Raw genomic sequence first — 13,175 nt, forward strand, 5'->3', positions numbered from 1 at the left:
AGTCATGGATGTTAACTCCAAAAACCAACTTCTCTGCTCTGTTCTGCTAGCCCCAGTGATGGTGGCACTTCATTCATATGTGGATGAGATGAGTCTGCGCCATGGTCATGCCATGGCCTAGGGACCCACCACAACACCTTCTCCTCTCCAGCTGCTGACCACAGTTCCTAATGCCTCAGCCCAACTACTCTCCCACCAAGGAGGAATGTGGCTTTGTGGCAACATGCCCTCTCTTCTCTGCCTCTTGCCTCCTGACCTGGGAAGAACTCCTCCATGGCTTCCTGGAGGCTTCAAACACCTTTTGTGTCTTTGCACCTGCATCAAGAAACTGGAGGTCTCAACCAGGCCCCTGGTGTTATCCATGTGTTTAGAGGAGCTGTGAGCTGGCTGCAAACTGTGAAGAATGCCAGAGCTGCGGCCCGCAGGCAGAGTTAGGGCAAGCACCTACTTTATGTCAGATCTGTGGACAGGAGATGTCAGGTTTTAGGTCCTGATTATAGCTAAAAAGTTAGTGAAAGGGGCTGTGTCTGGTTTCACTCTGGGCAGGCAATGGCAGAAGTCGGATGTTGGATCTTTCATACTGAACCACACTAAGGTGGCTGATGGAGCAGTGACAGAAAAGGCATGACAGCTGTTCCAAAATCTTTGAGCATAGCTCCCCAGCACAAAACTTTTGATGCTGAACATCCCAAACATATTTGAGTATCTAACGCTGTCTCTTTTAGCCACATCCAGAAGCTCTGGACCTTTTCCTATAGACCAAGACCCATTTCTGACATCAGTCTTCCTTGAGGGAGGATGGTGCCTGTTTGCTACTCAGTACTCTGATAGCTGCATGGTGCCAGAACAAAGCAAAACAAAAAGAACCAACCCCTCTGAAGCTCAAATTAGGAGAAATACCATTATTATTATATCACTTTTATTACTATATTGATAAGTGTTTGCATATTTTCACCTCCTGTTCTGATCTCAGTCCATATCTGCCTCTACTGTGACAGCTTCACATCCTCAGCCATCCCATCTATTTCACTGCAGCAAATGATCTCCTAAATTAAAACAAAATCACACTCTTTAATACGTACAGTTAGAATTCCTATTACAGTTACCTCACATATTAAACTTAATAATATAAAAATCAATAAAGGAAATTCTTGGAAATATTAGCATTATTGCAAATTCTAAGAATCAAAAATATCGGAAGTGAGATATTGTGAGTATACTTGGAAAGTATAGCATATACTTAAACCCAGTTTCAGAATAATTGATACAGTATGGACTTTTGTCTTTCCAAGTCTATTTTCTGGAGTTCCATTTACATTTTTTTCTCATGTCCAAATGACTAATTGACATTAATTTCTCATGAAGTAAGAGTCAAACTTATAAATGAGTATGGGCCTGTGTTGTAGCTATATCTCCTATTGGTTTATTAAAAATGTTACTAATCGATTCTAAAATCTACTTGATCCTAATATAGACAGTTGGCTGCTTTTTCCAGCTAAAGGATTTCCCCAATAATCCCTCCTTGCCTGTTTTGGGAGGATTTAAGAAGTAAAGAGATGTCTCTTGGAAGAGTTAACAAAAGTTGACAAGCCATTGGTGAGTTGAAGAGGAATGATTCAAGAGACAAGGTCATTTACCTTTTCTTATTTGGTGTTTTTGTGTGGATGTACAACGCTTTTAGGGGCAAAACTTGCATTTTGGCAGGATGTTTTATCCTTGTCATGGAATCCATGAAAGCAGAAACAGCAGGGGCAAGGTTTTATGGTTCAGACTAAGTGATGTTGGACAGAAGTATACTGAGAGTTTTGAGGGAAATGTTGCTGGGTTTGGAACAAAAGCTACTGATGAGCTGTTGAAGCCTGTTGAACCCAAAGCACTGAACTGTACTGTGTGTGCTGCTGACATGGACCCTGAACTCCACAAACTGGAATAAGAGGCCAAAAGACAGAGTAAACCCTTCATCACCTCTAGCAACAAAGAAATATAGATCATAAGAACTGGAGATGGCACAGGACCCCAGTAAACACCTAGCAATATTACACCAAAGCCTGTTGCACACCTGGACACATCTCTGAATTCTCTTATTCATGGGTTTACCACAAACTAAATTAAAAAATGAATTTTTAGTTTCTTATGTGATCTGCTAATCACGAGAGCTTGGATTCTAAGAAAAGCAGCATGATTCAGGAGACTAGTGTTGTCTGAATTAGAAACAAATCTTAGCAAGAAGGATCAGGCAGCCTATAGTTCTCCCCTGCGGGCAATCATTTATGATACTTCAAAATCCCAAATCGATATAGCTTTGGTAGAGCTTTACATTTATTTTGTGCAGTGTGTAAGTTATTAGAAGAAGAAACTCAATTCACTTTAATTTACTTTTCTCTCTCCAGGACAAAGGGTGCTTCAAAATTAAATTTCGTTTGATTTCCACAGTGTGCTTTGACTAAAATGCTATGCGAGATCTATAAACCAGTGCAGGAATTGTACTTAGAGAGCTGACGTATCAGTTTGTTATTTCTTTCTGCATTAGTGCTCTGCTGGGCCTGCCTTATATCTAACAGGCGGTGGCACAGCTTTAAGAGTCCTGTTGGTCTTATTTCACCTTACTGGCAAAGTCCCCAGTTTTCTGGGCTGCAGGGAGTCATTCTCTTTGTGTGCCCTTTTCAGCCATCCCAAGAGTTTAGAGTTGCATTCCAGATCTGTGGTTGTAACAGAGATCCGTGTTATGGAGATGTTTCACAAGTATATATTTAGACCTAGTTCAGCAAAGGTCTAAAAATGAGTCTAAATCAAAATATGATAAGGCAGTGCCATACAGAGACACCTTAGCTGTCTTGGAACAAGCTAATGCCACGCTGGAAGCAGTACAGCCATGGTGGTACAATGGTCTCCTGGCAGACGTTTTAGCTCTGTTGGGGCCATGCATGTTATCCTCGGTACAGAGATTTTGGAAATTTGACACATTCCCTGAGCACTCCCGCTAATTTGCTCAGAGCTAGTCTGCGTAACCCTATATAGCACTGTAGGTATGATTTTTGTTGATGTGTTCCCTTTCCTACACCCCAAAGCTAAACACTGTATTATTGGGTTGAGTTGGGATATTACTGTCTGATTTTCAACATTGTGGCTCAAACCATGCACCCATTTTAGTGGGAAATGTGGTGCTGAAAACAGTGCCCATAGGGCATAATCCTGCACCATTGAAGTCAGCTGGGGTTTCACCATTGATTTCCATTGGGGAAAAATCAAGGATGCCAGCAGCTGTCACTGCAATATTACTGTAAGATAATGGTAGGTAGCTGCAGGCAATGTGATTTGGAAGAATAAATTTGAGCAGACAGGGGTTAGATCAATATCTGAAGGATGATTATCTTGGTCAGCACAGTATTTTCCATAGCCTAATTCAATCTAAACAATCTCTAAATATATCACAGACTGTGAAATTTCAATCCCTGTCCTGTCAGCCTGTTCATGTGAAGATGGATGACATGCCTGACGAAGAAAAAAGGCCTGACCCTGCTACTGCTAAAGTAACTAATAAATGTCCCATTAGCTTCAAGAAGCACTGAAAGAGTCACTTTGTCAAATTGCTTAATTAAACAGAGGTAGTATTTCTTTTCCAGGTGTAATGGGTTCACAGCAGTTGCACATGCACAGACCTTGTCCCTAAATGAAAGAATAATCTCTGCAAACTTTTGGAAATTAAAGAAAAAAATCCGAAATTAAATAGAGATGCTGTTCAGAATGGGAGGCTGCTATTTTAGGCAGCCCTTGACCAGTAGAGACCACACATTTAAAAAATCACTTAGTGACATAATTTTTCTGGGGGGAGCCAGGTGCTCTCAGATGTCTGCAGATTCATTTGTGTGTTCATCTGCAACCCCTTGCCTATGGTCAGGTATGTGCTTGGAGAAGGGAGGCACTGCCGGACAGCAAAACCTTCATCTGAGTTAGTTAAAGAAGTGAGAAAACTGGGCCGAATTTGCCTTTCACCTTTCAATTTTGTCTGGGATCCAGCTAGTTTTTTTTTGCAGAAAAAGTGGTCATCAGGATTGACAGCTCAGAGAGCCAGGTGGTCCCCAAAGAGGGGCAGCAGCCCAAGGAGGGTGCAGATGTGGGGCATGTTTTGGGATGGTGTCCCTGGGTTGCCTGTAGCAATCCACCTAGGCAACCTTATGGGCTGATTAGTAAAGGGGCGAATGTGTGTTTGCAGACTTGTTACAGAATTAGGACCAGCTACAATTAATTGCTGTTGCATTAATGGGCTTGTGGATAAGCTTACAGCAGCACTTGTGAAGTACCTCTCTGGGAAGAAATATCTCTCTTCACCCAGCTGGAACCCAGCAGACTGTGTTGGGAGAAGCTTCCACTATCATGATGGGAAGAATATGAAATAAAAGAGTGGAAATTCAGTCAGCAGATCTACTCAGCAGGCTACAGGCTGGAACTGTAATTCTGACTCCACCTGTCTTTGTCCCTGATGCAATCACATACATACAAATTCAAGCCTCTTTCTGTTTATTGCAGTAAATAAATATTTTGTCAAATTGAAAAAAATAACAAAATTGATATGATAATGAGATTAAAATTTTTTTAAAAGAGGCTTTAAGCTCTTTCACATTGTTCATAGGAATTCATTCTGACTGCAATTAAAAACCCAGTGCCTTAATTATTTTAATCGTTTAAATCTTCGCTGTAACTGCTGCATGTTATTTAAAACTTAAAAGGGCTACAAAATCTAGGGATGCCTGTAAGGCTTCAACAGATGTTTTCTTTCTCCTTACAAGACATCCTTTTTTAGTTCTCACTTCCAAAATACTGTAAAATATTATTATTATGCAAAATAATAATAAAAAAAAAAACTTGAGCTAAATAGTACTGGGAAAAATCAGTCAGTATTCAGTGAAAAATTAATGGATTTTGAAAATCATGGTGTCAGCAGTGATGTCTGGAAGCACACCTGGGTTATGGATTAACCATGCCATGGATGCACACGCACAAACACTTTTTCTACATATGTGCAGTCAGTTTGGATACAGAAGCACACAAATTGTCTGCACCTTTTCCAAGATAGCTCAGGGCTGGAGCCAGTCGACCTGCTACTGCGTGGTGTGGAGATGAAATTGGTACCTGCTGAGGGTTCCATGCTGTGCTCCTCCGGATTTTTTAGGCATAGCAATAACAATTAATTCTTTGTAGCTATAGTATTTGTAAGAAAAGCACACCAGAGAGCTTGTCCAACTCATTAATCAAAATAGGAAAAAGAAAAAAGCATTTGAGGAGGAATACATGGTAATAGTTGCATCATTCCTTTGTAATCCACAGCACAGAGATTACTTGGGTCAGGTCCTGCATTCGCAAATCCAGTAGCAACTTTACCATTGTTTCAGCACAAATAAATGAAACCTGCTCAGGCTACACTGACATCCTAAGATAAGGCTAATGTAAAAGAAAGTTCTCTTAATTCCTGTTAGGATTTAGCAGTAGATGACGCATTTTCCAATACTAATTGTTCAGACAGGTGTAGTTGCAGGGTGGCTAACTCTCTTGGGCAGTACCTATGCTGGGCTCAGCTTGTTCTTCAGGTGTGTGTCCAGTGATTACATGGTGGTGGCAAAATATAAAGAGCAGCTTGAGGCTGGTAGTGGAGGTGGTTCATGGTGGCCCCATGACTTCTAAACAGGAGCATTTTCCATTGCTCCTAGTTGGGAAGCTGCAGCACTGCTGCCTGGGGGCAATCAGGTTGTCAGATCAACTAATATGTGCATGACCTGCTCTGGGCAAGATCAGCATCCTGGTTTGAAACAAACTGTTTTTATTTGGAAAGCTGAAACTCACTTTTAAGAGCAGGAATCGTGATCTCCATTGTTTAAGAATGGACTTGATGCACTGGCCGATGAGTTGGCTATTTAGCTACAGTTTACATTAATTTTACTTTGGTTTCACAAAGAAATTAAATCAAGTGATCCATATCTGCCACATGTTGGATTATGCTACATGCATGCTGTTATTTCTACAGTGACAATTAGGTGATGTCATGTCTGCATCGTTCTTTGGGCATTCTTCCCCACATCTGGTATTTTGGGAAGAACTTAACATTCATTAAACCAGCAAGAGATTACTCTAACATCTAATTCTTCTTGTACAAATCAAGGCTCTGATCCCACGAAGATTTATTAATATGCTTGCTTTCATGTACAATGGGTTGTCCCATTGAACTTGCAAAATGAATAAAGTTATGCTTATGCATAAGTGCTAGAAGGATTCGTGCCTAAATAATGAAAGTGAACACTGACAGTGTATAATTATCCATAAACTTAAGCTATAAACACAGCAGAAACCACCTCCAAAATAAATGTAGGAAATGAACTGAAATGGAGAAGTCTGAGAGAGTATTTTTACTTTGCCTCATTCACAGCAATTTTGCACTGTTAGTAATATCCAAACTGGTAATCTAAATTGCCTGCTGCTTGTGCTATATATGAACTCTGGCACACAATTCGGTTTCTGCATCCATTTAGACACTTACTATTGCCAATAAATGTTAAAAGTGAAGGAGGGGTGGAAAGAAAGGTCTCTAAATAATTTCAGTGCTCTTTCGAGACCTCAATTTATTGCTAACAGCCATCTATTACTTTAAGAAAATTAATAGGCATCATTGTCACCACACAGACAGTCCATTGCCTTCAGAATGACTATAACATTGCCAATCTAGATATGTTTTGTCTCTTACATGTCCTTAGTCCTCAGGTTTCACATCAATTCAGGTTTATTCAGAGTTGGCTGAAACACAGAATTTCAAGTTGGCAGACAATAATAATGCTGCTTAAATATATCTAATGAACTGAAACTTTTAAAACAAAAATTGCTCACAGAGGCATCATGGTGTGAAAGCAAATGGCATTGCTGTTTCTTTCACCGCTGCCAAGAGCAGAGTGCTGGTTGAATACATAAGCTCCAGAGGTCTTGAGGCTGACTGTCCACCACATTCTCTAGTCTGGGCACTACGCTCCCAGGCTCCTGGGCTTCCATCTTGTGATTTGAAGGCTGGTGTGGTAGGTTGTGAAGTTTTAAAGATCAAGAAATGGATTTACTTTCTGGGAATGGACTAGAAGAGCTTGGGCAGATACTTCCATCTCCAGCATCCTGGTTCTGTCATCAGAAGGTGGGAGCCTCGAGACCTGCAGCTGGATCCAGGACCTCACTGCTGTCAGGCATCCAGCTTCACAGCACTGTCAGCTCTCTCATCCAAGAGACAGCACTTGAGGGAGCTGTGCTTGAAAGGGATTCCAACCTGCTGCTGTGGAGCCATGCTCTTGAGAGCCCCAAAGTCTCCAAGGACAAACAGGCCTGAGGTCTCCAAGAGCAAACAGGCCCAGGTCTTATCTCTGGAGGGAAGGGCTGGGAAGTTCCTAGGTCTCTCCAGCATTTTGTAGAAGCATTTAGCCCTCATGATTACTCTCTGAAGCCAGACAAGTTTCTGGGGGAGAGATGCCTGTGTTCGACCAAGAGGTCAAGAAACGTGAGGTATTTCAGCTGAAGGATTTCAGTTCAAACTCCAGCTTTTTCAACAAATTTCATCAAAAATTTTCTGACCTGCTCTAGCTAGGACATGAGATATGAAGCCAGCCTGGACTCAGAAAATGCATTCTGGAAAAGATAAAAAAGAATTTTATATATTAAGTGAACATGGATGAAGTGTTTTTTTTTGTTTGTTTGTTGTTGCTCTTTTTTTTTAATTAGGAACTGGGGACAGGTAACCAAATGTTTCCTGTTTAAGGGGAACATCCACAAGGACCAAGCATTTCTAAACCATAAACAATATACAAATTGATAGTTAATACAAATGACTTGAGGACAGCTTTTCTAGAACTTATGTGATGGAGTAGTTTATTAGCTTTCTGGATATTGAAGATATTTAAAGATATTTTGGATTTCTGTTACTTACACATTACTAAGAGCAGAAAAAACAGGGAGCTGGAACACTTTTAAAATACCCTTCCCAAAAGACGGGTCTCTGTAAACCCATCTTTAAAACATTTTAGTTTCTCATTTTTCAGAAAGTCCTCTGGGAGTCAGATGGAGCTGCAATTACCGACAAATGCTGCCAGAAAATTCCTTGGCCCATTCGTTAGCCCATCAGTCTCCCCCAGAGCAAACACTGATGATCCCTGGCACACCAGCAGGCAACCTTCACCCTGCCACAGCAACCCTTGCTAGACTTAATGCACCACTATGTCCCTGCTCCATGGTGCTCCTCAGGATCTAAGCTCCAGCTTTCAAAAGACTTTGAAAGTTCTTGTAAATGATCTTTGGTGTCTGGTAATGTAATGTACATCTCTGTCTTTTGCAAACAGTTCTAAGATTGTTGTGGCATAACTCCCCGGCAGTCCTGTGTGATGGGGATGGAAAAGAAAGGGGTTTTGTCTGCAGCATGGTTCTTGCAGAAATAGCACAGCTCAGTTCAGACAACTACTGTGTTTAATTAGTTTAAATAACATGGATTTTGCCTTGGAACCCCATCCTATTCTGTGCAGCACTCAGATCCCGCACAATTTCTCTTATCTCTTATGAGTGCAGAACAGTCTTCCTTCCTCCATACCCTGACACGGATTGAAGTTTGGCAACATACTGATGAAAAAAGAAATTATGTGAATGGCAGAAAAGACATGGAGTAGCAAGAGTGATCCTTGCATGGGTGGCTGAGCACAGAGAGATGACACACAAAGACTTCATTTAAGATTCTCTCCTGCTAAAGGGATGCAATAAGATGGATAGAAGAGCTTTTCATTTCAACATATACGCTAAATTGCCACTGTACTTTCAGGAAAACATCACATGAGAAAATGCAGCCTTCCTTGAAGAACAGGGAAAATTGAGTTGCTGAGCTTCGTGGTTTTAAGCTTTGAATTTTTACTTTAATTTCTTTTCTAATTGTAAAAATGAAGATGATCTCATGATTTTTGAGTAATTTTGGGGACTTCACAAATACTGTTATGAACCATTAATATTATAAGTACTAGCCTGAACTCTCTATCAGGAAAGAGGAAAAAGACAAATATGGTCACATTTTCTTCCTCCCCTTTGTATAGAATGCCAGTATGCCATAACACCTTGGATATTAAAAAAAATATACTAATTCAATTTTGTTTTAACATTCTATTACTGAATTTCTTTATTTTATAGAATTTTTGGAAAAATTCTCAATGCAATTTTTTTCTTCCCATTAAGATTCTGGGAATAGTTTATTATTCTTTTAACCTTAATGGAACTTTTGTACTTAGGAAATGTTTTGTGGCTACATGGTCCTTCGTGCTCCCACTTCAAGGTAGAAATGTTTCTTTCATGTTTTCCACAAAGTATATGCCTCAAGATTTCATAGATATTACAGTTCTGAAATTCTAAATGATATATACATTGAGATGTTAAGGATATCAGTCTTTTGCTTTGATGACTGGATCTTTCCAACTATGTCTACAATATATTGAATTATGAATACAATCCACATGGGGCATTGCATGAGGCAGCAATCCTGCAGCTAGGATAGTTGGCAGTCAAGTAATTAAAGATCGCACCATGATACATCAGAAGAGGGAGGCCAATTTAGTATGACGAGGCCAATTTAGTATGACAAGGACAATCTGAAGTCTTGCACTTTCTTGGTTTAGAACTTGCCTTTACAAATTTTAGATGAATTAATTTATTGGATGACTTTGTACCTTTTTTGTACTAGAGGGAAAAGTCAGAGGATACATGTCTAGAATAAATGAATTATTACATCTTTAGAAAACAAAAAATAACTTGAATTTTAGTTCATCAATTTTCCTAAATGATTTCTCCAGTTTAGTACTTGCCCTTCATCCCTCCTGATGCAGAAAGTAGGACTTGATAGACTAGGCAATTTTATATAGCAGAGGAAAAGATTTGTTGTTTTCATTTGCTCTGCTGGTAGAAGAGCAATTTCAGATATTTCTGAGTCACAAAAACAACTACCCCAAATATTATTATAATAAAAATCCATTATATAAAATGCACCTATTAAGGGAAGCAGTAGTTTAAAAAAAGGTTTTTGCTATATTCAGCATAAGCTGAAGCTACCTGAAAATTACTGTTCATCCCCAATACAGCAAATATCCATATTAGAAAAAATAACCCCATTCTTGGCTTTTCTAGTACACTGGCTATAACTTGTATAACCCGTATTCTTGTTTGCTCACAGCTTACACTGGGTCAGGACAGTTTCTGGGTGGCTGAGAGGAGGACTTTCAGCATAGCAGAGCTTGCTAAGGCAAAGTTATCTAAACAGGTACTGAAGCTTATTGGCAGTTTCACAATATCAAACAAAATAAGGAAATTATAGTTTATTTATACTGTCATTGTCTGGGGTTTCTAAACACTACTTTACTTTGAATTTTTGAGCTAAGGTAAAACTAACCAGAACTTGTAGTATTTATGCTTTTCCTCTTGGGCATTTGATAAGAAGCAGGAGGGCTGGTATTTTTTTCAAGCTCAGATCTCTGTGGTTTTGGGCTCACACCATTATAATCCACCCACAAAGCCTCTGAGACTGCAGGTGACATGTGACAGGCCAGCTCAGAACACAGACGAAGCTCCTCCATAGTCACTCATAACTTCTGTGGACCTAATTTATCTGAGTAATCCCTGATTATCTGAGTAATCTCTGATTTGCTCTTTCCTCAACCTGCCACCAACCAGATCAGCTGCAGTGGCTGACTATGGAATCACTGTCTGTTGACAGCCAGCTGTTCTAGTCAAGCCATATAGATATTAAGTGTTTCTTGTCCCGGCTTTCCCTCTTTACTGAGAGAAGCAAGACCATTTCCATGACCTTCATCTGACTATCTAATAATTTTCTAAAACCTTTTCTTGTTACTTTGTACATTACTTGTTAATTGCATCTCATTTTGTGTTGATTTTCATATCTTTGTCTGCTTCTGCTTTGCTTTAATTCTTGTCCTTAGCTGTTTGAGCTATGTTTTACTGTCTGGTTTCGGTTCCTCTTTGTATTTCAGGTTATTGAAGAACTCTGATTTATCTGGGTGTCTCTTTTGTTTCCTCTGTGTCTTCTGCCTTTTTTCTTTGCCTCATGGTATTTTATTCCAATGCTTCTGATTTTTTGTTTGCCAGTTTGCCTGATCCCTTCCCTTTACATATATTTCTACAGGATATTAACTGCCGGCTCCCTGAATTTATTCTGCTTAGCTTTCTTAAAGGTTTTTATTCTGTATTTCTTCTTTGCTGTAAGAAGAGCCCCTTAACCATCCCTAGTCACTCTAAATCCCTGCCTGCCACATTCATGATTTCACTGCTGGTGAAAAACAGATATAGAAAAGCCTGTCTTCCAGATGTGTTTTCTAAAATTTACCCATGACACCTGCTGGGAAGACCAGGTGAGATTCCTCAAACCCAAGAGAAATGTATGTGAGTAAATGAATGTAAGCACAGGCTTGAGATGACTGTCTGTTTTTCCTTATGAATAGTATTAAATACAATTTGTAGTTAGCAGCAGTAGTAAACAGTATTTTTTTTTTCTACTGTCATTCATTTAATCCTAAACTGGTATCTGAATCAATGAATGATGCCCTAAAGGTGCCTGTTTCTCACCACTGAGTATGAGGAGAGCTGTGGGTTGCTAGTTCACATATAGAATTCAAGGCTGCAGGTCTCACCTTCTGCCATCTGCAGCAGCCTCTTAATGGCAGATGTCCCATTAACGCCCAGCCTTGTGCTTTGCATGGCTCTGTTAGCTGTAGAGAAAGAAAACACTTCATCCACCCAGTGCTAGGTTTGGTGGATAATAATGCGCAGAGGTCCATTTAGCTTTCTATGTGTTATTTCATTTTTTGCAGTCCATTTCTCATGGGTAAGATACTGGTCACAGAAGTCCCCCCGATTTTTGTAGTCATGTTGCAATATAATGTGAGAGGGAAAAAAAAGCATAGTGGTTACCTGTAGTAATTATCTTCTCAGCATTGCCATCCATCATGCAGAGAAGGTGAAGATTAGTTATCAGTTTAGTTATCGGATCCTGCTCTGACTCCTTCATTTGCATCTGATTCATTTCAATGGCTGCTTAAGGTACTAGTTGTCTTTTGCTCAACAGGTTCTCTGAGCTTACACAAGCCACACTCAAGGGAAGTGAGAGCCAAAAGCCATTACAGCATTGATCCCAAGGCTGTTGTCAGTGTTGGAACAAGTCCCAGCTGAATTTAATTTCTTCTTAGCACGAGGACTCACATTTTGGGAACAAACCCAGATGCTGTCAGACTGTGAGACAATTGGCTTTTCTGGTTACAATGTAATTAATGCTATTTAGACCTCAGAAAAGAAAGCAAAGAACCCACAAAAGGTTCAAGTTTAGGACTACACACCTTCCTTTCACTACCTATCTCAAGGGAAGTGAATCCATTAGAAAAAGTTTCCAGATGCCAAAACCAATAAAAACGCAGACTTTAAGGTCTAGCCAAGTTGTGGTTAAAGATATTTCTCTGTGGATCACACTCACTCATTAATTTTAAGGCTGGACATTCTCCAAACTCCCCTGTTCACTGTTTTTTCTAATATATCTAGCTGAATGAAAATTAGGATTTCAGAACTCTGTTGCTTTCTGAAAGAAAAGCAAAGGAGTAATCTAAATCTGTTGACAATGGACACAAGCATTCAGAACAGAGCAAAGCAGTTTAGATGACATAAATCAATATGCCTCAATGGTTTGGATCATGTTCATGTGATGTGGTCTTCTAGGATTTTCATTTTAATAGGTAGAAAAGTGCTGTGGTCAAATGCTTTTGACATAATTAAATTAATAGGAAATAATTTATTTTCAATATGGATTGTCAGGAAAAGGTGATTCTTCTGGAGAGCAAAAGAAAAGAATCACATGAAAGACTTATACTTTTGTATAAAACATTGTGAAGTGCCCTATTCTTCACAGACATTTGCATAAAATAATCAGTAAACAAGCCAGCAGAATAGTGTGCTTCCAAAGAAAAAGTAATCCTTTATGAAAGACTACACATGAAACTAAACTCTTATATGAAAAGATGCTACTGAAAAGTGTAAGGAAGGCTTGTAGTTATTTTGAAAAGAGGGCAGTTTTTTTATTATTATTATTATTTTTAATACTGATGCAGTAGAAGTAATTTATATCTTAA

At 39.4% G+C, this 13,175-nt stretch overlaps 1 long non-coding RNA gene across 9 annotated transcripts in view; it reads right to left on the reverse strand.

The window, feature by feature from the left end:
• Window positions 1-12,678, reverse strand: part of LOC110362418 (uncharacterized) — a 39,324-nt gene extending 26,646 nt beyond the window's left edge. The window contains exons 1-3 of one of the 9 annotated variants that reach the window (XR_010470769.1): window positions 11,691-12,675; window positions 7,597-7,650; window positions 956-1,046 (exon numbers count right to left, since the gene is read on the reverse strand). This is a non-coding gene — a long non-coding RNA (uncharacterized LOC110362418). Of the gene's footprint in view, window positions 1-955; window positions 1,047-7,596; window positions 7,651-11,690 lie in introns of all 9 variants that reach the window. The other 8 variants (XR_010470771.1, XR_010470770.1, XR_002419770.2 and 5 more) reach the window with 8 other exon arrangements.
• Window positions 12,679-13,175: the final 497 nt, after the last annotated feature.

Source organism: Columba livia, chromosome 2 (genome assembly GCF_036013475.1).
Source record: "Columba livia isolate bColLiv1 breed racing homer chromosome 2, bColLiv1.pat.W.v2, whole genome shotgun sequence".
In the NCBI taxonomy this organism is placed as follows: Eukaryota; Metazoa; Chordata; class Aves; order Columbiformes; family Columbidae; genus Columba; species Columba livia.